Source organism: Neophocaena asiaeorientalis, unplaced genomic scaffold, assembly GCF_003031525.2.
Source record: "Neophocaena asiaeorientalis asiaeorientalis breed wild unplaced genomic scaffold, Neophocaena_asiaeorientalis_V1.1 scaffold7, whole genome shotgun sequence".
NCBI classification, from domain to species: Eukaryota; Metazoa; Chordata; class Mammalia; order Artiodactyla; family Phocoenidae; genus Neophocaena; species Neophocaena asiaeorientalis.
In genome coordinates, this window is record NW_020185337.1 from 15,225,320 (window position 1) to 15,249,075 (window position 23,756).

A 23,756-nucleotide genomic window follows, 5' to 3' on the forward strand; every position below is an offset into this window, starting at 1 on the left:
TTCTGTTATAGTTAACCAGGAAGTTTCTGTCCGTATTCCAAGATAGGAGCCTAATAATGACACAAAAGCATGTTTAAGGGGGAGGGTATAGCAGCCCTCTAGACAATTTCCAAAGCATCTCTACTTTCCTTTAAAGAAATCCTATTATAGCTTAAGCATCCATCAATTAGTTTAAAACCCCTTTCAAACTTTATTTGCTGTATTATCCCTGGGGCAATGTATCCAATTAAGTGGTGCCTCATTTAATATTTAATATGCATTAAAGTGGCTTTTTAAAATTCTAGAGTTGTGTACTAGTTTTAGAATCAAGGGCTTTAGTAAGTAAGGTGATGTCCTTAGTCATACTCAAACCTGCACCTCCAATATTTAATTATCACCTTCACAGGTTTTATGTTCCCACACTTGGGTTTTTCTTTCTATATAGTTAGTCAGAAGCACTTTTCTCTTCTTGATTATTTCAGTTGCTGTGAGCTTAATACTCTCTTACGCTTGTTCTAGGCTTGGCAAACAATATTGTGTGCAATGTTCCAAATGCAGATCTGACATCATTTTGCTTTGTTTTGTTTTTATAAGAGTAAAATAATATTTTCTGTTATAAACATTCTTTCTGTTGATTCTGATTTTGAATACTGGGCTATTTCCGACAATTCCATTAAAAAACAAAACAAGACAGTTTATTCAATGAAATATCAATATTTAGTCACTCTAGTTGATGACATTTTATGTCAGATTCCCTCTTCAACATAAGATGATTTTTATATGTATAACTGATTCACTTTGCTGTACACCTAAAACTAACACAACACTGTGAATCAACTATATTCCAATAAAAATTATAACAACAGATGATTTATTTTGCTAATTTATATAATGAACCAACTATATATGTCCTATATCTATATGTACATATTTCTAATATGAACGTTGATCATCCAGCTATGGCCTGTAAGATTACATCTCCATTATTAAGCCTGGTCTCTTTTGAAAAGGTGTCATTCTGGGTGTCAGCCATCCAAGAAACCTAAGGTATAATTTATTTAGGCGGGTGAGGGGATATTACTCTCTAGATTCATCTAGATATGATGAATCTAAGAATGCTGAGGAGAATCCCTGGATAGTAGGAATTAAGAGTATAAATAACACTAGTTATAACTAAATGATTCTTTATGTGAGGCAAATAAGAAATTTATAGTTTCGTGTAATCATCACGGTAACCATATAATGCAAGTGGACACAATGTTATTATCCCTATTTTGTAGCTGAAGCAATTGAAGCAGAGAGTTTTCAGTAATATGTCCAAAGTCACTCAGGTAGTAAGCGGAGAACTGAGATATAAACCCAGGTCTTCTTACATTCAAAGTCCCCAGTCTAAGCCAATATATTCCTAAAAGTTTCTACAAAGGTGGCAGGCTGGGAGCGAGGCAAAATTATTGCTAGAGCATTTCTCTAAAGCACTGTCCAAAAGAAATATACTACAAATCATATGTGTAATTTGAAATTTTCTAGTAGCCACTTTACAGTAAAAGAAACAGATGAAAATAATTTTAATAGGGTATTTTATTTAACCTACCTAATGTGTCCAGACATTATCATTTTAAAATGTAATCAATATAAAAATTATTAATTTTACATTCTTTTTTTGTATTGTCTTTGAAATCCAGTGTGCATTTTATACCTTCAGCACATCTCAATTTGGATTGTGTTTAATTTAAGTACTTAATTGACACTTGTGGCTAACAGCTACTGTATTACACAGCACAGCTCAAGAAACCTCAAAACTGGATTTAGGTAACTTATATTTTAAAGACTGCCCTGTATTGTGCCACTTTATCTCACTTTTAAGATTCTTCTAGCCTCGAGTAATTGCATGTTAGAATGATCCAGTGTGGCCTTAATCATGTTGTGAGGAATTAAAAGATTGATGGGAATCAATAACCGCCCCCTACCACTTCTACTAATGGCCATAATAATGGTGGCAGGTGAAATTAGTTAGGAATTCCCAGGGGAAAGGTGAAATCAAGGGACAAAAGTCAGGATTTTCGGTCTAGCTGCTCCTGCTTCATCCCAAATCCTGGAATCTTCTTTTCTGAGGAGGTTAGTGATCGCCTTAAATTTGTTAGAGCAGTTTGGAATTTGGGCACTAGTGATTTTCAGTGTACTAGTCTTTGACCTTTCTTTTCTTGCCTAATGTCCTTTTATTTGGTGAATTTACAAACAGGTTGCTTCCTGGAAAGTGTAGACACAGCCTTCTCCTTTTTCCTAAGAAGATTAATCCAGTGAGTGATCTGGGAGGGGGCGATTAAATCTTTCCCCCCCAGTAATCTCCAGCAGCTCCCCTCACCAAACTGATGCCAGAAATGCAACAGCTTAGGCAGCAACAAACTCCCAACCCCATGGCCGCGCAGCAGTCGCTTCTATTTAGAGCAGCGGTCCCCAGCCTTCTTGGCACCAGGGACCGGTTTCGTGGAAGACAATTTTTCCACGGATCAGGGGCGGGGGGGCGCGGAGAGTGACGGTTCAGGTGGTAATGTGAGCAATGGGGAGCGGCAGATGAAGCTTCGCTCACCGCCTGCCGCTTACCTCCTGCTGTGACGCCCTGTTCCTAACAGGCCACAGACCAATACCGGTTCACGGCCCCGGGGGTTGGAGACCCCTGATTTAGAGTTTCTAGCGTCACTGTAGTTTAATCCTAGAAGCAAAATGAAGAGGTTAATAACAGACAACTGAGCAAGAAAACCAGCCTTCCATAGCAGCTAAAAAGACTTAAGGCCAAGAACTGGTTCACAAAGTGGGCAACGGAGTGTGTTACCAAAGCACAAAGAAACTAGATATTTACAATGAGGAGCTGAGGCGAGGAATACTTTTACCAGTAAGATATTTCAGGAGAGTTGGGCTGTAATCATGAGTTTTGGGAAAATAAGTAGAGCGTGATAATTGTAAATTATGTAATTCAGAAAAATGTTTTAAATCGTGTACTTGCTGACATTCCATTACAAATGGAATTGTGTGGAACATTTTAGATTTGAACTACCAGTTGAACTAAGACAATCTGCAGGAACCTAATATATGTGGAAATGTGTACAGCAGAATACCCTCCGTGTTCAGTCTCACCCCTGGATGAAACTTTTTAAGGTTTTCCCTTTTCTTTATTCGGCCTTGTTCACCTACATTTATAACTCAAAGGTGGATGTGAGTTTCACGGAGATAAACAGAGTGTGGAAACTAGGTTTATGTTTGATAGCCCCTAAGGTAATTGAGGCTGGTATGATTTGGAGACCAATGGAAAATCACAGCAAAGAGAGCTGAGAGGACATAATAAGATAAAACACGTATGATTCAATGATTAGGCACACATTTGATTTTGTGCTTTGTACCAAGCAAGCTGACAACTAGAATACAGAGTCCCATCTATTTCTTGAACAGACCTAAAAATGGAAAGGAGTTGGCTATAAAGTGACTTATTCTCTTTACTCCGCCTGCAGACTTATCTTCTAAGAGCAAAGCAGATGTTAATCTGGGGAGCATTTCACCTTAATTTCTAAGCATGTGAAGTGTCCTGTTCTGACAAATTTCCCTAATTTGTCACAATCAGTATCACGGAGACTAGGTCCTGAACAAAACAACAGTGGCAACCAAAAGGCCAATGGGAACTGCAAGTGGAGATCAGAGACATGTGTCCCTTTTCAGATTGAACAGCACCGCTCTCCCTGCTTCCTCCCTCCTCCCCGTGAAAAGACTGGGAAACCCAAGGAAATAGAAGTAGGCCAATAATTTTAATCTAGCCCAGTTCCTGATTACTGAATTTTTAAAATAATTGTTTGGGAACTTTAAGCATAACTGGCTTGGAACTAGAAGACTTTATAGAAAAAAAAAATAAGGTAAACTCTGAATGGTGATCCTTCCCTCTCTTTACTGCCTTTATTTCTTCCAATAAAGAAGACTAGAATGGGAGATTTTTACAAACACTCATGATAATGTTTCTAAGAAAATCTTAAGTTAACCTACCCCTGTTTTTTTTAAACTACCATGAAAACTTACTTTAAAAATCGTATATAACAACATCAGGCCAGTTTCTTAATTCTTCGCTCAACTGCTTTTTGCCTAAACTATTAGACATCTCATGGAGAAAATATTTTGCATCTATTGAAGAAGGAACTTGATTTTACGTGGATAATTCATCCCTCGCCCTGGGCTGACAGCAAAAGGGCCAAGCTCTCCATATGTTGAACAACATTCCACAATGGCATAAGCACACAGACAGGTTTGTGGCTGTTACTACTTGTTTCCATGTCAGAGAGGGGCATTTTCACTTCTCAAAACTTTCCTGGATTTTTTTCTTTCCTTTTCTTTATAGATTTTGCTGATCTATGGCAACATACCAACATAAATTTCGTGAGACTTAACTACTACTTATAAAGACATGAAATCTTTTTCCATCTACTGTGCATGGCCCTTTCTTTAAAAAGGAAAAAAAAAAAAAAGTTCCTTAAAATGGTCCTGCATCTGAGGTCCTGTGAGATCCTTATTTTAATCAGTCAACCTGGGTTCAGCACATACCACAAACACATCATTAAATAAGCCTCTATTTGTAAAAGGTATAAATTCTCCCATATAGGATGTGAATTGCCAGATGTTCCAAACCCTAGTATACTCCAAAATCTGTTTCATTAATCTGCTTCCTAGACTGAAGTTCTCGTTATTAAATCCTTTATTTCACTTAGACTAAAAAAGGTAGGAACATCGTCTACATGAGGGTACTGTTTAAAGTATAAGATACATGTATGTATAAGATACATAGAATAGGTAAAATGTTGATCAAATCATGTCAATTTGTCTTTGAGCTAACAGTAAGTGTCGTGAGGTGTGGAGCCTGTACTTACGTGCCAAACTAATCATCTTCACCACACACTGTAAGGTAAAGCTAGTTTTCTAAACAGAGGCTAACGGCAGAAAGATCTCCAAACCCAGCTCTCTACTGAATATTTGATCTTGCTGAAATCAAAGCATCAGAGGACTGGGAAATCATTGGTCCACCTTCAAACCAATCCACCTTTCAAGTTTTTTGAGGAGTTGTCCTGTTTGTGTGTAAAGTCTCTCAAAGGAAGACTTCTGACAGAAACTCATGTATACTAAATCTTCCTGGTGGGAAAATCTTTCCTATTCCCTAACGAGTTTAGAGCCACTGTAAAAAAAAAAAAAAAAACAAAAACCAAAAAGAATTATAGAGAAGTTAAGACCCATGGGAAAAAATTCCCCACAAGAAAGCCCAAGTGCAATATTTCTTTGATGGCAAAATTATAACCCAGAATTTCTTCAAACTGATTTTCAGATTAGCGTATGACTGAATAGAATCTGTAACAGTGACATCTGGTGGCTTTTATTATAATGCTGTGACATCTTTTGTACAAAGCCACGCCATAGTTAAATAGAATTATGACATGCCTTGTGCTCTGTGTATGACAAAATAAACACATGCATGTTAGCTTTTCACCAAAGTATTCCTTCTAAACTGGGTACAACAAAATGTCACTTTTTTTTTTTTACGTTCACAAGTTTGAAACTTTTGGATAAGAGTATACAAATTTGTATTTTAACTTTAAACTTTTTGTCACCCTGCGATGAACTTGCTGGCTTTAAATGTACGTGTATTTAACTTTCATTCACTTTCCTCGTGTTGACGAAGAGTAGGCTCAGATTGGCATACTCTTTTAGAGCTGCTTCCAACACCAGTTCATCACCCACAGTAGCTAAAACCCCAGGCTGTCTGGAAGAAATTTAATTCGTTGCCCTCTTGAGCTCCACCAGGGCTAAATAGAGAGGGAAGGGTGAATAGGTGAATCCCAGTCTTTCTCTCGGGGTGTTGAATGTTTATGATGACCTTGATTTGTCCATGTGCACCTCTCCCCTCACCCCATCCTGAGGTCTAGCAACTCATACTCTGAAAAACTTTCCAAACACAATGAGAAAACTATGAGAACATATATATAAGCAACAAAGATTCTTTTAAAAATTATGTTTTAGCTCCACAGAGTTTTTTTTTTATTAATTTATTTATTCATTTATTTTTGGCTGCGTTGGGTCTTTGCTGCGCGCGGGCTTTCTCTAGTTGCGGCGAGCGGGGGCTGCTCTTTGTTGCGGTGTGCGGGCTTCTCATTGTGGTGGCTTCTCTTGTTGTGGAGCACAGGCTCTAGGTGCGCGGGCTTCTGTAGTTGTGGAGCGCGGGCTCAGTAGCTCTGCTGCATGTGGGATCTTGCCGGACCAGGGCTTGAACCCGTGTCGCCTGTATTGGCAGGTGGATTCTCAACCACTGCTCCACCAGGGAAGTCCCTCCGTAGAGTTTTATAACACTGTCCTTCAATTTGCAGTTTTTTCACTGATTGGAAAGCAGTCAGGCGACTGATCTCTTTGGCAATTCTCATCTCTTACACTTCTTTGACAGTTGCTCTCTTTGTAAATGTTGGCTGATACAGAGCTCCTATGACAACGTTCTGTCATTAAGGGGACTCTTAACTTTGTGTTTTCTATAGATTTTGCACACAGATAATTTACATTAGATCATCTGGTTTAATTTGCACTGTTGAGTCTAGAAAAGAAATGTGGCTCAGATAGCAACAACTGCACTTGTGTGTGCAAGCTGAAGATGATCTAAGCATCAGACCAAACGTGATATTTCTGATTATAATGTGTTATATATTTAACTATATTCAAATAAGCACATTCATTGTCTTACTTCAAGAACCTGCAATTTCTGCTTGCTTTCTTTCTGTCTGTCAGGGCATGTTATTTGTGGTAGACAACAGCACTTATCAAGAGAAACACTTTATTTGAGAGTTACAGAAACAAACTGTATTCCAGCAACTGAACTGCATTAACAGCGATGTACTGTTTCCACGACACTACATTGCGAATATATTCAGGCAAAGAAAATACTAGATACAAATGCCATTTTGTAAATAGGCCATGCCGTGGAGTTCAAATTCAAAGAATAAATCTACTAATAAGTCAGTTTTATTATCACTTAATCCTTCATGAGGATAAAGAATTCTTTTTCCAGGTATATCTAATCTGTGAAATAGTGTATCAGGATTAGTATCCGTCTGCCCTTTATGACTATTTACATCAGTCCCCATAAAAAGCAGAAGACTCCTTGTTGAAATTTTCCAGCCTGAAGAACCATCTAAACACTGAAAACTCCCAAATTGATAATTCCATGTTTCTACTAACCTCCAGATTGTGATAACTGTTCTCTAACTGGATGTCTAGTAGACATCTCAAATTTAACATGTCCAGAGACTTCCTGATCTGCCCACCGAAGCATCTTCTCCTACAGAATCCACCATCTGAATAAGTGGCATCTTCGTTCTTCTCGTAGCTCACTCTAGAAGATCTCGAGTCATCTCTGACTTCTCTCATACGCATATCCAATTCAATCCGTCAGTAAATCTATTGGTTTTCCACCATCAAACTAGATCCTGATTTAATCACCCTTTACCACTCCATCATTATTATCTTTGTCCAAACCACTATTTTCATTTGCCTGATTATTCCACTCTTTAACCTACTGTGTAATCTCATTCCAGCCACCAGAAGACTCCTTTTAGATCCAATATCATGTCATTGTTTTGCTCAAACCTTCCAACAGATTAATTTCTCACATAGAGTAAATTCTTACAATTTCTTAGAAGGCTCTAGATAGTCTGATTCCTTCTCTCCTCCCTTTATCTCCCACTATGGTCTTCTTTGGTTAGGTTCCAACATCCTGGCCTTCTTGCTTCTACCAGACTGTATCACTGCTATTGCTTTGGGGCCTCTACTCTTTCTATTCCCTCTGCCTGAAACATCCTTTTCCCAGAAAACTTTTTTGCTGCCTCTCTCATTTCCTTCAGGTTTTTGTTGAAATCTCATCATCTCAGTGAGGCTTTCCCTGCCCATCCCTATATGTGATTATCTCCTTCCATCTATCCTTGGGCTTGTTATCTTCCTTCTCTGAATTTTCCTCCATTTACCCCCATCTGACATTATATATATAATGTATTTGTTCATGTCCATTCATTTCTCATAATATAAACCCTGTGAGGAGACTGACAACTTTTTTGTTCACTGCTGTATTCCCAGCACATAGAACAGTGCCCAGAACACAATAAAAACTTAATAAATGATTGTCTGTAGCTGCATCACACATACGCAATTCCTCAAAGGAAAGAACTTTCTTTCTGATTAACTGGGTATGTAGCATCATGTTTCTGATTAATCTGCTCTAAAAAAAAAACCTGTTGTTGGTGTCATAGAGCTTGAAAACTACTAAATTCACCACACTAGGTTTCTTCAGTAATTGAAGACTAGCCTGGCGGTCTATGAATTGATAACCATTCCATTCTGCCTTTATTTCTATTGACTCCTAGAAATACATGAAATGCATTTTCTACCTTATTCTTGAGAGCAAACAAAGATTGATTCGCCAATTGGATACTTCTTTTATTTCAAATGAAATACCGCCTCTCAGGGTAGAGGTAAATCACTCATCCTGGTTATCTATCATTGTATAACAAATCACTCCAAAACATTAATTTGCTCATGAATCTCAATTGGGGAAAGGCTTGACAGAAATAGCTTGTCTCTGTTGCACTCAGCGTCATCTAGAGTGGCTCAAAGGTGGGGCTGGAGTCACCTGAAGGCTCGCAGTTGACTCTGAGACCTTAGCTGAAGCTCTCGGCTGGAACACCTTGACCTGCCTCCACAGATGGTTTGGGTTTCCTCACCATGTGGTGGCTGGGTTCCAAGGGTGAGCGTTCCTAAGACAGAAGCTCGGGTAGAAACTGAGTCACCTTTTGTGAACCAGTCTTAGAAATCATGCAGTTTCACTTTTGCAGCATTCTATTTGTCAAGGCCATCACAAAGGCCTATCTGATTTCAAAGCAAGGAGAAGGAGATTCTACCTCCTGATGGGGTGGTGGCAGGATTCTGAAAGAGCAGAGTGGACTAGATATATCGTTATGGTCATTTTTGGAAAATGCAAACTGTCACAGCTACTACAAGGTATTTGAGGTGATTTCAGCTCTACATTGATTAAAGTGAGATTCTTTTGATAGAGCTCATGGTGAAGATGTAGGATTTCCATGTTGCCTTTCAAATGATCTGTAGTATAAAGTGGGTAGTATCCATAAGGAGGGTAATGTGGTAGCTTTAAAATATGTACACAAATCTTTTACAATCTTCCTATTAAGAAGTGGCCACTCTATCCCCTCCCCTTGAATCTTGTCTGGCCTTAAGAGACTCAATCATATCCAATACAATTCAGCAGAAGTGCTGTTTTGTGAATTCCAAGGCAGCTTTTACCTTTGTCACTGGAACACTTGTGTTGGGAATTGTGAGCTGCCATGTAAGAAAGCCAACTATGCTTAGGCCTCCGGGCCGTGAGGAAGCCAAGGCCATGCTCAAGAGACCTTGCATAGGTGTTCTGGTTGCCAGGGCAACCGAGATCCCAGTTGACAGCCAGCCCCAAGAGTGAGCCATCTTGGATGTCCAGCACAGGTGAACCTTGATAGCTTCAGCCCCACCTACCTGTGATGCTACCACATGGGAGACCCCAGTGAGGACTGACCAGCCAAACCCTTCCAGAATTTTTGACCCACGAAATCATGAGCAAAATACAATGGCTGTTTTGAGCCACTAAGTTTGGCAAATTTTTTATTTAGCAAAAATAACCAAACAGGCAGGGAGAATGGCCAAGGGAGTCTAATTTTTGTTCAAGAGCTAAAATGATAATCTTCAGTTCTCCATTTGCTATACAAAACATAGGTTGGTTTCAGTGATTAAACCCTTAATTATTCGTTTGCAGTAAAATAATTTTTTAAAAAGTGAAAAACTCTTCAAATTATTGAATCATCAATCCTAATCCTTTACAATAATTGTGGACATTGTGGACTGCGCACAAATAAACATGAGGACACTTTTATGTAGGTTTCAGCAAAGTCACTATAGTTGGAGAATATCATCAAAGTGTATTGAGTTCATAATGGTAAAGTGAATTGCTTAATATTTTAACTGTTTTGTTGTAATAAATCATACAACTTTTTGGTTACTAACACAACTATAAATGTACACCTTGTTATACTGTCTTAATATAATGTTAATATTGAAAGTCAGCCTTCTGTTAGATCTTTGAAAAGGCTAGAATGCTAGTAAATGTTAATGAGCTTTTAAAAATAACACCCTTTCAGACACAAAGAAGCAACAGTGAAATGCATCTATAAGTTAGAGAAATATTGGAGTGGCAGACTGAAATTAGTGAAACATAATTTAAGAAGAAGATCAAAATAAAAATTAGTTCAAAAAGTTGACCTGGTTCCTTCTGTTGATGAAAAATTACCAAAAAAATTATAGTAGCAACATATATATTTACTTTTTCATTGTTTCTCATTCAAGGCTGGAGTATTATTAGCTCTACAAATTTTTTTTCCACGTACAAACTAAGCATTATTTATTTAACTTCTTTCTTGATAGAACAGAAGCAAAGGGTGTGACCAGAGAATACTGCAATTAAGAGAACTGGCTTCCTCCTGGTGTGCTTGTAAATACTCCTGCATTCTAAGAATTGCAGTTTGGGTGTGTCTGGAGCAAATCTGAATTGTTACAGTTATTAAAAATAAAATCAAGTATATAGGGATCCAACTTCCTACAAGTAAGTGGGCAACTATATATTTCAGTAAATATGATAGAACCACCGTAAGACTCAAGGAAGGTAAATGCTCAAATTTTGTCTTAAAAATTTTTTTTTTTTACTATTTTTGACTTTCCACATATGATTACATTTGAGCCTCCCATCCCTTTCAAAAAACTTTCTGTTTTTGACCTTCAGACATAAAATACAGCTTTTGCGAGAACTTTGAGATCATTTTGTTACTTTTGGGACAGAGCTAAAATGGTTTACAATTTCAAACAGCTCCGAATCGTGATCGTGTGCGTCTGTGTGTGTGCCTGCACGTGTACGCCTGCCTATGTGGGTAAATAAGAAGCATGCCAGACAGCATCAAACATTCACTGCAGAGAGGTCCTGAATCTGGTTTGGCAAATCAGGATGCCACTGCGTATGAGGGTATTACTTACACGAGCGGCAGCTGTTCTTGTGACTCTAACGTTAAACACATTGGCTAAGTAGATTCTGAAGCCAGTGATAAACAAGTGTCTCAAAGATACATCCATACAACAGCACATGTTTAGCCTTTGATGCACTACAATGGGTGTCCCACATCAGCTTTCTTCTTCTTCAGGTTTCCTGCAGCCCCCCTGACTGTCCCTGTCACCCAGTGCCAGATGGGAAGTGAGAGCTCAGCTGATCTACCTCTTTGTGGTGGAAACCCCCAGAGCTTCAGCTCCAGGCTACAGGTTACCGAAGCCGTCATGAAAAATTCAGAGCTGATATTAACAAGTCTGCTGAAAGTAAAGCGCGTGTCACATTATCTACCCTGCCTTTCAGTTAATACTAAAGCTACTGTCGCCAAAGAAGAAATGCAGACTTGCTGTGCTTGTGTTCAGAGCTATTTGCGTTGTACTATGTAGATTCAGAAATAAGAAGAAAGATGTTGTAAAAAGTAGAAGACAGAAAGATCAGACAGCTGAATTACTGAGAATCCTTGAGAATGAGGATAGAAGAGAGAATTGAAAGTGGCCTCTGAATACTTGGAGTGAAATATGGAAATATGTTACTGAAGTTCCCCTCCTGCAGCTTCGTTAAATAATTAAACATGTTTATAATTGTTTTATATGCACATTGCTGCTATTCATCCAGTAATAAATCTATTTCATAAAGGTTCTTTTAATTAAAAAAGACAATCCTGTAGAAAAAATTTTGAGATAAAAAAATTACTAATTAATTTATTGAATACTTACTGTGTTCTAAGAACCATTCTAAACACTTTCCCTGTATTACCTCATTTACTTCTCACAACAAGCCAATCAGGTAGGAACTATTTATTGTTAAGCACCATTTTACTCATTAGGAAACTGATGCGCTAGAAGGTTCAGTGACTTTCCTCTGGTCATGTAGTAAGTGGCAGGTTCAAACACAGGCAGTCTCTCTCCAGACCCAGTATACTTAACCACTACTCTATCACTACCTCACTCCCTTTCCAAATCAAGAGATTTCATGCCTTAAAAACAATGACAACATTTTACAGATGCAGTTGAAATCCTCTTTGACAACCAACCTCAGTCCTATTACCATTGAATCTTTCCAGAGGCAACTATGATCATGAGCTTGGTGTGTATTTTAAAATACAATTTTATATAAAAAAAAATATATACATATATACATAGTATGATATCACCCTGTAAATATATTTCTACAGCTCTCTTTTTTTCTCAACATTTGTTTTTTGAGATCTAACCGTAGTAAATATAAAACTTAAAAGGAAAGCCTAGAGGAATGTGAGTTTGTGAGAATTTAACAGGGGAGGAAAAAAAAAAAAAACAGCGATAACCCAGCCATAGGCTACAGTACATATATTACCTCATGAGCTGAATGGGATTTAATGGGAGCACATAGGAGGTCTTAGCATGAATGCAATGATTTAGTAGCTAGGCATCCACGTCAACCAACTGTCAAGCTCCTTTGATTCCCACTCCCCTTTCTAATGAAACGAAGGAGCCAGACCTCATCAGAATCATTCAAGAAAATACATGGAATCTCTTTGCAATTAAGAGATTTTTCTTTATTTTCAAAACATACCCATTTATGTTACTGTCAGGTCATAAAGTCATCCCTGAAATTTCATCAGGGTTAAAAATGTTTCTCAACTCGAATGCTATCAAATATACAATTTAAAGAAATAATACCAGGTTATTGTGAAACTTTCGTAGTGAAGTTTCCAAAGAGCTGAGAATATAGGTAAGTTTTCACATGCTTCCAACAGATAGAAGCTAACATATCAAGGAAGAAAAATATTAGGTGAATTGACTATACATGATTTGACCACAACCCAACCTTCTTGGTAATCTATGCAATAGCTGTTTAGTTGTAAAAGACCAGAACATTATCTGGGACTCATCATTCTTAGTCTAACCCTTACACTGCTCTAAAACACGGTCTTCAAAGATAGAGAGGAGAAGAGGGGATGGAAAGATAAGCAGAGTGATTAAAATATCAATAGATAATATTCTCCAGCACGTGTGAGTTTTATTAGTGTAAACAAGTGGTGTAACACAGGTGAAGTATGTAATGAAATATTTTACCAGAAAACAATTTTAAGATTTAGTTTGTGCTATTTACTGCCATTTTCTCAAAATACACAATTTGAAGGCCAGGAATAGGATTTACTCGTATCAACACTAGAGTTTCACATGCATTTACCTATTGTCCAACTTCAATCTCAAAATCAAAATAGTTGTAATATGTTTGATTTTAAGAGAATAATCAAAATAGAGAGTAATGTAGAATTTCAGGTTAATTGCAAAAGCCAAGTGGATTGTTTGGTAGTCATAAATCTGGCCCTAGTTTTCCAAGAATCGAATAAGCAACGGTGCCAAAATTATAATTGAATGAAAAAGGAAATTCTAATATTCTTTTCCTGTCACTGTGTACGTTTTTACCCTCATTTATTTGTCAACGTTTTACTTCATGACGGTGTTCCAGTGAGAGATGATCATTCAAGTGCACTCCTACACTCTAATAAGTTAATGGAAAAGGATGACTTTCTTCTTTTCTCCTTCATCCATGAATAGTTTTCAGTTACCCTAATACTGAGCAAAGTTGGCAAGACAGTCATTTTAAATATCATTTGTACTAGAAATGCCATTTCCAACTCCTTTCACTGGCTTGAGTTACTGGGGATAAAGTACAAGTTTGGCAACAAAAGAAATAAATGAAAATAAAGTAAGGTTAATATTCTAGTTGATGCCTTTTTTTTTTTTTGCGTTACGCGGGCCTCTCCCTGCTGTGGCCTCACCCGTTGCAGAGCACAGGATCCGGACGTGCAGGCTCAGCGGCCATGGCTCACGGGCCCAGCCGCTCCGCGGCATGTGGGATCCTCCCGGACCGGGGCACTAACCCGTGTCCCCTGCATCGGCAGGCAGACTCCCAACCACTGCGCCACCAGGGAAGCCCTACTAGATGCTTTTATCCTCTTAAAAAAATCCCCAAACATCAGTGTGACTAGTGGAACAATACTTTTCACGACCAAACAGAAGTTTCCAACCATGCAGGGATGGGTAAGATGCTAGAAAGAGACTGAAAGACTAGAAGAAACCATAAGAACAAAGGACTTTCATTGTAAAGGTCTTTCATTGTATGACAGCAGGTAGTGAGTATAAAGAGGTAAAAAGTTGGGTATTTGGAGTCTCAAATTTTTTTTTATTTTTACATCTTTATTGGAGTATAATTGCTTTACAAGGGTGTGTTAGTTTCTGCTTTATAACAAAGTAAATCAGTTATACATAATAGAAAGGAAAAGAGGAAAGGAGATAAAGTAAAATATAGTAAGATAAAATATAATAGTTATTAAAATAAAAAATAATTATTAAGAGAAAAAAAGTCTTTCTTCTTTTGTCCTACCCAGGTACGTGGGGGGGTTTCTTGCCTTTTGGGCGGTCTGAGGTCTTCTGCCGGCGTTCAGTAGATGTTCTGTAGGAGTTGTTCCATGTGTAGATGTATTTCTGGTGTATCTGTGGAGAGGAGGGTGATCTCCGCGTCTTACTCTTCCGTCATCTTCCCGGAAGCCTCCGGAGTCTCAAATTTTTGAGGAGGACCAGAGCTGACAAGAATTAGTACCGGGAATGAGCGGAGATTAAGGTCATTGAAATCGCAGAGATCCAGGCCCAGGTGTTCAAATGAGTCGTTAACATAGATGTATAAATCTTTTTCTCACTGTTGTGGCCTCTCCCGTTTCGGAGCACAGGCTCCGGACGTGCAGGCTCAGCGGCCATGGCTCACGGGCCCAGCCGCTCCGTGGCATGCGGGATCCTCCCGGACCGGGGCACGAACCCGTGTCCCCTGCATCGGCAGGTGGACTCTCAACCGCTGCGCCACCAGGGAAGCCCTAACATAGATGTATAAATCTTGATTATCACTTGCTTGTAGTTAGACAGCTGGTACCTGCCAGAGTTAGAATTGCAACTCAGGCATTCTGGCTCGAAAGCCTTCGATTTTAACCCCTATGTACCTTTACATAAGGATGATGCAGTAATCCTATGATAACGGTGATGGGGAATCTGGAGAAGGGTAAACACCTCTTGTCCTGTTGCTCACGGAAGATGAGAAAACGAGCTTCCCCCACTGGAGAAAGATGCAATGTGAGAGGTGTCCTCGATGCTGAGTTATATTCCAGATAAGTCATTCTGCAAAAATATTGAAGAAATAGGGGAGTTTATTTACAATGGAAGGAAGATTCAGAAGGTTTTAAAAAGAGTTGGAAAGAAGGCTATAACAATTATAATAAAATCTAGGGTAGGCTATATTTTTTCCTTTCCCACGAAACTGAAAATAGGGAAAAGAAGAAGAAAAATGGTAAAGAGGAATGGAGAGAACAGAAGGACAAGTGTGAGGCAGACGGGGGAACAAGTCCCATGAGCTGTGTGCTGTTCACAGGAAAATAGATTTTAAACAAACCCAAACACAAATATATTTTATTTATCTGAATACCATGAACATCTATTTTGCCACCTAAGAGCTGCCAAAGCACATCTCAGAATTATTTTTTTTCCTGGCCCGCGATAAGCTGGTACATCACCTGGACAACAGTAATACACAATTCATACTTTTGAAATTTGGCATGTGGTACATGAGAAGTCCTCAATACCATTTGTTGAATCTGAATTCAATACCATTTGATTGAACTGTTTGCTTACTTTTTTGTTTGGGGAACTGGAAAAAAGAGGTTATAGTAAGGAAGAGAGTAGAAAGTTGGAAAAGAGTAGGGAAAGTAAAAGGGAAGACCGGAGCTGACTGTGACTGATTCCCACCTAACTCTGAAGCGTGCTCCATTTCCACATAGAATGTGGAACAATTAGACTGAAAGACAACATAAAAGTAAAGATAGAATTATGCAATATATTCCCCTTCACCACAGTATGTCTTAGGTGGAAATGGTGATTTTTCAGAAAGAAAATGACTTATTAAGACTGGAGTTCACTTCCTATCCCTAGCTGAATGCCTATTTACTTGAGCTGAAGAGGGAAACGGAGGTGCCGTGCTAAGAAATCATCCTGTGCTTCCAGAAAGTACATGGTGTGGCCTCCCCAACCTCTTCCTTTTTCTTGTAGCAGTTCCTCGGTAGCCATTTTCTTCCTGTGATTCTGGAAACAGAGCTGCTCATAATGAGAGAGCTATTCCATGAAACTTAGGTGGAGCAGACTTCTCCCCACTCAGGTGGACACACAAGCCAACCTGACTCATCAGAGCCCTGAAATCCCTTGGCCACACGGATTGGTTCATCAGTCAAATGACTCAAGCAGAGCCACTCAGAACTTCCCCAGGACTTTACTGAGAAAGTATGAAAGAGGGATTTTCTTTTCTCTGAGATTTCTAGCTTATGGATGATATAGCTCTGGAGCTGCCAATGGTCATTCAGAAAGCAAAGGAAAGAGGTGAAAGAATAGGGTGAAAATATAGAGAGATGGAAAATGAGGCTGGAAGAACAGGCAGATTTCTGATTAATTGTAAAGCATTTATGTGATAAACAGAAATACTGGCTGACCCCCTGCAGGCAAAAGAATGCCAAAATGGTATAAACAGGTTGGTAGCAGGGGAGCCTGGAACTGTGGTGGGCCCACCTTTTGTTTTTCTAGAAAAATAACAGCGTCATTAATGTGCAGACAGATAGGAGTATGAAGAGGTGAAGAAAACCGGCCAGTTCAGCCACTGTGGCAATCTCCCTTGCAATGTTTATTGTAAGTAGCGGTATGCACTGTGGTATTGACAATGGGGCTAGACAAAGTCAAGACTATAATTATGATATAATTAGTAGGGTTTTAGTGATCTAGTAAATAATAATTTGAGAGAGAGGAAAGAAGGATCACCCAAAATCTTCTGGCTTAGACCATTGCAAAGATGTGAACTATTAACAGAGATTGGGGATAGAAATCAAAAAGGCTTGGAAGGGAGCTGAGGACAAACAATGAATTTGGGTGAGTTCAGCTAGATATGGTTATGTCATCCACAGGAAGACGTCCTGAAATCATTATGAAAGCAGTTTAGGTCTGAAGCCTAGGAGTAAGATGAGGGTGGAATTACCAAAGTGGGAGTCATTAGCATATGAAAGATAAAGTTGCTGATATAAATGAGCTTGCCTGATGAGAATAGATTGCTTAAGAAGAGAAAATTGACAGAGGAGTGAGAAGAAATCTCTGCAGGTGAAGATAATCAAGGAGAGAGTGTTGGGGACATGAAAACCTAGAGTTTCAATAGCTGTCTGGAGGTCAAGGAATTTAAGGATTAACAGTATCCACTAACTTTGTCACTTTGGAGGTTACCTTAACATCAGAGTGAACTTTCAGTGCAGTGATGGTGTCAAAGTCAGGTTGCATTGGGTTGAGAAGTGAAGTACTAGTGGAGGAAAGTTAAAGGGTATAGATTATTAAGACTTAGATATGAGAATACTTACCTGGCAGGGGAGATACCATGATCACGAAGACTTAGAAGTGAGTGAAAACCAGGATAGTACATAGAGAAGAACAAGAGTGTGGAATGCTGGTTTTCATCTATTTGTTTAGTTTCTAGATGTGAAATTTGAGGGAAGAGACGATAACTGATGGAACAGGATTTCTGAAAAATTGAGATGGGATCTAGAATATAGGCAGAAAGATTCTTAGGTTAATTTATTCTTTAGTTATTTCCCAAACCACATTTAATTTTCATCTCCTAATGCCTCTGTTAGTGCAACCAGGCTATCTAATTTTAATTTCTAAAAATAGGTAATTTTGGAAAGATCTTTTCCTAAGAAACCAATTTTCTAATGACAGTTTTCTAGCTTTCAGACATGACTGTAGTAGATAAAAAAGAATTATATGCAGTTCCAAATACCCTATTTCAGATTCACCTACACATAATATAATTTCAACAAAACTGTAAGCAACTATGGCAGCTAATAATTTTAAACACTAAATTGTACGTTCTTTATTACACAGGGGACACTTCATTTACATTTTCATTTATGTTTCCCTTACACTTTAGATATCTTTTAAAATCATATCTACTGCCTAGGAGTATTGTAGCCTCCACCTTTAATCTTAAGATTAGAGTTTCATTTTACATTTATTGCATTCTGGTCGTTTTTGTCTCTGTAATTAAACCTAGAAATAAGCAAAGTGCTTCACTCCTGAAATCTGTGGTAGACAGTTCTATTAATAGATAATATTTTTTGTTGGGCTTCATTGACCAGCTGAGATCTCAAGCAAAGCCTGTTGTTGTGACTACTCCTTTGTTTTAAGTTTTTCTTTTAGTTTCATTTTTATAAATATTTATTTGAATGACATGCATACTTTCTGCTTCAGGTATAATATATTTGATGGATAATATATATGATGGAATGAGTAGTATATGAGGTAATCTTGGCCTATATAACATAAAATATTCCTGACATTTCCTTTAAATTGAAATGGAATTTATCTTTGTAGCCACTTAAATATTGAGTCAGGATAATGGCATATAATGACAGTCCAGTATATTGTTTAAAATTGACACATAAATTTAGAGAAAAGTGGAAATGAATATGAAATGAACACATATGTATGTCTTTAAAGACAGTTTGCACACATCACATGTGTTCAGTTAGGTTTTTATTAACTAACCCAAAGAATATTGCTGTACTTTGTTGATGTTCAAAAAAGTCAACAGACACACCTTTAAAGTTCACCTGTTGATATAAACACAAATAATGTTTTGCTCCTGGCATAAGCCCACGAGATATAATTCAGATATGGTAAATTTATGTCAGATGACAGTCACATAGATCATTGGCCAAAAAGAACACCAGTCCAAGAAAGAAAGAAAATCCAATACTGAAACTGACATCTCTTGAAATAATCTTATCTAAATTGCAGAAACAAAGATTAGTTTACAGTGTGCACTTGACATAGGAAGTTGAAGTCATTCCTAATCTGACCAACAATGAAAGAGCTCTTGACAGAGGGTGTGCTTTGTTCCTTCTCAGCTCCCTCGGTGCCTGAACACACAAGAAATCATTAGCAGAAAGAAAGATAAAGCTTAGAACATGTAATTTCTAGGAGATTTAAATGATGTTAGTTAAGCACTGGAGAGCTATCCTTAAAGTTTTCCCGATACCGGTTGTTGTTTAATCTCAGAATAGTTCCTATGGAGATAGGATTAAACAGAAGCACACAGGGTTACAAAATACAAGAAAAAAACTAAATGTTTTATAACTGTGCTCTTAAAAGCACAAAAAGCACCACATCATTACATTTTGTTTTGGAATAAAGAAGAAATATAAGGAGATTGAACTGGAAATACACATGAGAATCTTGGAACAACTTGGACTGGTGATCTTAAAACCCAAGAGTTGTCTTTGTTCTTTAATTGACTCCTTCACGGATGAGGGAAAGCTCAGCCTCTCATCCCTGCTGTTTGACACCTCCGTGAGCTTTTGTGCCTTTTAGCAGTGTTCTTGCAACGCTGGCAGAAAAACTAAGCAACACTCAGTTAAAGAAGAAGAAACTAAATTCTGCACCCTCTCTGTCCCACGAATCAGCAATAGATGCACACAAAATGCATGCGGCTCGGGGTCTAAATCAATGACGCTGTTGCCAATTACTACCCCTCACTCTCAATATTGATCTTTGCCAAACAACAGAGGAAGCTTCCTTTTTAAAACTTCAGTCCTTATATTTTAGGGTGGGCTCAGGGTAGAGATTTTGAACAAACAGCAGGAGAAAAGACAGTGAGTTGTCAAGTCAGTGATGTGGCTTTGCCTTCCAGTAAAGACCTGGCAGCCTAGAGCTCCAGCTTTTCATTTGTATGTAGTCTTGCTGTCCTTTACAGCCCTCAGTGACTTGCTTGCCTTTTCCTCTCCATAATCTTCTATTTGCCTCCAGTGTCAAATGGAGCTACAACTCATGGTTCTGACCAGGATTTAATTTAAGCTCTTTAAAGATGAGTAGGATTATGTTATTTTTTAAGCAGTATAAACTTCTGGTGAAAAATAAAAAGATTTCTTCCTAAAGAAATCACCTTGTGTATAAGTGAAAATTCCAGTTTGATTGTGAGACAATGTAACTAAAAATCGATACAGTGCTTTACAATTTACAAAGTATTTTTACACATGTAGCTCCATCTAATTTTTACAATACCTAGCTAAGGCTAATATTAAGAGCCCTATTTTACATAAGAGAAAACTGAGGTCCAGAGAGACTAAGTAATCTGCTAGAGACCATTCAGCTGGGAAACGTGTAGGCTGAATTTAGGGACTCAAACCCAGGAGTCTGTCTCCAAATCAGTGTGCTTCCACTGTATTATGGAAGTCTCCTAAAATGACCTATTCATCCCATTTTAATGAATATGATTTCTTTTAATTCATATGTCTCTTTTTTTCCGTAAGTTGAAAACATAACAGTTCATTTAAGAGAAACAAAGCTCTGGTCTACGTTTTGGAAAAAATTCTCCTGTGGAGTTTTATATGGGGGGGCGGTGGCCAAGGGATACACAGTATCTTCAGCAACGTCAGTGTTGTGAATGATTTATTTGTAAGTTGCTTTCAACCCTTGATTAAATCTAAGGACTTAGCACTGGGGTGCAACTCAGTAAAAGTGAATCTGAAGAGGAGTCAAGACTCATATCCAAGTAGGCAGCTTTCTACTAACCTTAGTTAGCCCTAGGATAAGACCCTCAATAAGCCTGAGAGTATGGCTATTTTAGCCAAGTGATATTTGCAGTAAGACTCATTTGATTGTAAGAGACAGAAATTAAACTCAAACTGCTTAGGCAAAAAGGGAATTTAGTGGTTTACCTAGGCAAATTGTGTAAAGGTCAGGAATATGTAGACCTGAGGATTTGAATGTCGTAATGACTCTCTCTCTCCCTTTTTCCATATTTTCCTCTGCATCTCTCTACGTGTTTGCTTTACTCTCTAAGAATGATTACCTTCTCATATGGGGGACCGAGCTACAAACAGCTTTTAAGCTTCTTCTGAAATGCTCCTTTGTGGAGAAGAGAGAACTCCAAGCAAGACTCACTACTCTTTTTTTTTTTTTTTTTTGCGGTACGCGGGCCTCTCACTGTCGCAGCCTCTCCCGTTGCGGAGCACAGGCTCCGGACGCGCAGGCTCAGCGGCCATGGCTCACGGGCCCAGCCGGTCCGCGGCATGTGGGATCTTCCCGGACCGGGGCACGAACCCGTGTCCCCTGCATCGGCAGGCGGACTCTCAACCACGGCTCCACCAGGGAAGCCCTCACTACTCTATTTGTAAAAGGCAGGGAAGCATACCAGTTTGGCCTAGCTTTTGTCACGTGCTCATCTCCAAGACAAATCACTATGAGAGGGCATTTAACTACTGCGATTGGCCCAGTCTGAGTGAGGTGCTCACCTCTGGACCAATAAAGTCAGGAGATGAGGTGAAATGAAATGATGGTAATTCCTATTTGAATCATGGAGCTTCTGAAGGGTAGGGTAGAGTAAAAGTTTTTGTCCTCTTCCAAATGGAAGAAGAAATTATGGGTAAAAGAAACAATGGATGTATATGGCAATTGTACCTTAATAAAAAAACCAAATTTTAAAAAATTAAAAAAAAGAAACAATGGATGTTCCATTACAGGCCTTAACAATATTCTCACATGGTTTTTTCCCAGCTGTGTTTACATGGAACAAATGCATTATTTGTTCCAACTTTTTTAGCTTTATTTTCCTTAATTCAGAGGACAATTATTCATTAATTTCAACACTTTTATTGTTCCCCAAAAGGTCTAGGGTGCACCAAAGATTATTAACGATCAGAAAACAGTGAATCCTGACCTAGAGGCTAGTTTATTTTAGTGATTAAAAGAACAGACTCTACAGAGAGAATGTCCAAGTTCACTTCCTGGCTCCATCCCTTAGCAGCTATATGACTTCAGGCAAGTTATTTAACCTCTCAGTGCTTCATGTCATTTGGTGAAATTTGGTAGATCCTGCCTCTGAGGATTGTTGTGAGGATTATGTGAAATTACACCATAAAGTTGTTAGAACAATGGCACACAGTAGGTGACCAATAAATACTCACTACTATTATTACTAAAATGAAAGAGCTAAAGCCCGAACTTCTCCCTTCAGGCAGAACTTGGCACTGACGGATGTTTTATCTTCTTGGCCATGCCAGGCTGTCTGGGTCATGATACCTAAGGCCCAAGGCCGTTGTGAGATGATGCAAACTTGAGGAAAATCATACTGTGTGCTCAGATCTCCACTCCCTCCCCGATATTGTGAAGTAAAGTTTTATCAAAGTTAAGGGAGATAGAAGAGATACAATTCCAACCTCAGTGTCTCTGATATCAAATAAAAGTTTTGCTATGTATATATGGATTGATTTATGTTTGTATATGGATTGATATTTGTGTATGGATTGATTACATGCATATTCATCTGTGGCCATTTTTTCAATTTCTGAAAAAAATACTTTTCCCTGCTGGCCTCTTCCCTGCATTGCTGTCCAGGTGTGCTCAATGTGGTTACCAGCCTGTTTGAACTCCAGCCTTGTTTCTTCTCAATAAAATACGTGTAGAGTACCAGCAAACAACTTCAAATATGGATTCAATCCTGTTATTAAACTCAAAATCCAGTAGTTAATTTTAATTGCTCATTTCATAAAAATAAGATGGATGCCCATGAATTTTAACATATGTCAATGATTAGTCAATACTAGTCATATCCTCTGCTTTCATTTTCAAGTGTTTCTGAATTCTCCTATTTTTTGAGATAATAGGAGATAATAATTCTATTTTTTGAGATAAAACACATTTGCTTCTTCTACTATTACTATGCTAGCTTCTACCTCCTGGAGTGGAGGAGGAAATACTGACATTTAAAATATATTAAAAAATAAAATAAAATATATAAATTAGGTACCACAAACTGTCCTTAAGCACTTTACATAAAATATCTCATCTAAATCTCACTACGACTTCATGAAGTAAGCATCATTTTTTCCCATTTTACAGAGGCTCAGATAAATTGTTTCTAAAGTCCATGCTCCATGTATGCACATATCTGATTACATGAAAGACAGTCCTATTATGTTTGTAAGTGCATAAATCTAGGTGGTCTGGCTAATGAATCAATGATTAAATCAAAATTTTACAGGCTGCAATGAAGGGATGAAACAAAAGAATGCAATGAAATAGGCCTAGATGTAAAATCCTACACTGAAGTTAAAAAAATCGATTGCACATGAATAAGGTATAGATGACCTAATGTAGCCATACAAAATGTTTCTTTAAAAATGCCCTGATCAGGCCTTCCTGGTGGCGCAGTGGTGGAGAGTCCGCCTGCCGACGCAGGGGACGCGGGTTCGTGCCCCGGTCCGGGAGGATCCCACATGCCGCGGAGCGGCTGGGCCCGTGGGCCATGGCCTCTGAGCCTGCGCATCTGGAGCCTGTGCTCCGCGACGGGAGAGGCCACAACAGTGAGAGGCCTGCGTACCGCAAAAAAAAAAAAAAAAAAAAAAAAAAAAGACCCCACAATTTTCATGTTATGTGTAAGTATGGTTAAAAGCAACTGAGAATAACAAAATCTGCAGAGGAAGTCACAAGTGTGACAAAGAATAATCATTAGATTAGAGGAT